This window comes from Limulus polyphemus, unplaced genomic scaffold (assembly GCF_000517525.1).
Source record: "Limulus polyphemus unplaced genomic scaffold, Limulus_polyphemus-2.1.2 Scaffold2606, whole genome shotgun sequence".
In the NCBI taxonomy this organism is placed as follows: Eukaryota; Metazoa; Arthropoda; class Merostomata; order Xiphosura; family Limulidae; genus Limulus; species Limulus polyphemus.
In genome coordinates, this window is record NW_013668216.1 from 15044 (window position 1) to 16387 (window position 1344).

Sequence of the window (1344 nt, forward strand, 5' to 3'; positions counted from 1 at the left end):
CGATACAACTTTTGTAATACACAGAATTTCCACAGTCACTTTAAACTTAACAACCATTATAACACACGCTATAAATCGCAGTGATTCACACACTTTACTTACGGTGCCTACTGTTCGCTTGACTCAATTATCCATCTCTTCAATCTATCTATATCTCTTCTATCGCTGGCTTTATTTGCCGGGCTTATATACTAAAAAGAGGGCGCCTGGCAAACACTCGGAGATTCGTGGGGTTCCTCGATAAGTCGTGATCCTTCTAGAAACTCCAGCGCGCATGCTCCCAGCGTCGCGTGACTTCCTCTGTTGTAACATATCGTTCATTTAACAGCACTTGGCCTTATTTTCACCAAATAAAATAACCTACCCAACGAGAAAAAAATGTTACAGCAGTACGTTATAAATACAATAATCAGTTTATGAAGATTCAACTAGAATTCAGTTGAGTAATTAGTGACCTAATGAACTCGGTGTCAGAAAAGTGGTTCAGTGAGTTTTATCAAATTCAATAGCTTGAATAATTAGCAAGGAAATTCTGTAATTAAGATCACTTGTGAGTTAAGCGTATATTCTGTGAAACGTTATTAGTGTATTATGTCTACAGTTGTATCTGTTGGGAAGTGTTGTATTTAAATTTAGGTCTAAAGGTGAAAGTGGCTGTAATAAACTTTAAACAAATTAGTTAATTTGTTATTGTCATGTGGACTGGAATTTTGCATTGTTTTTACAAAATAATCCAAAAAATAACCAGCCCAACGATAGAAGGTATTACATTAAGAGCAGTGTTCCAATTGCTATATGAGTACTTTGACATGATGACTACCTTATATATATATATATATGTTGCAAACAGAAAATAAAAGTATTGAATATTGTTAGATTGTTCTCAAGAATTTGTAAAAACGAGGCGCTGAGTTACATAATGTTTTTTTTTCAGGAGTTAATATTCCTTTAATCCTGGCAACCTTAAGCTTAAAACTAAACTGTTCTTCGCGAATTTGACGATGTGGACAATCTACTGCTATATATATGTGTGTGTGTGTGTGTGTTCGGTCAAATGTGATTATTTTCTGTTTTGAACGAATAGATATGGGCCTAAGATTTTCTAATATTTATTCTTGCAATGTTATTTGTTTGTTGGTTGAATTTCGCGCAAAGCTACTCAAGGATTACCTGTGCTAGCAGTCCCTCATTTTGAAGTGATATATTAGTTAAAACTAGTCAGCACCATCCACCGCCGTCTCTTGTACTACTATTTTACCTATGAATAATGGAATTGACCGTAACATTATAATACCCCCACGACTGAAAAGGCAAGCATGATCAGTAACAACATTTGAACCGGCG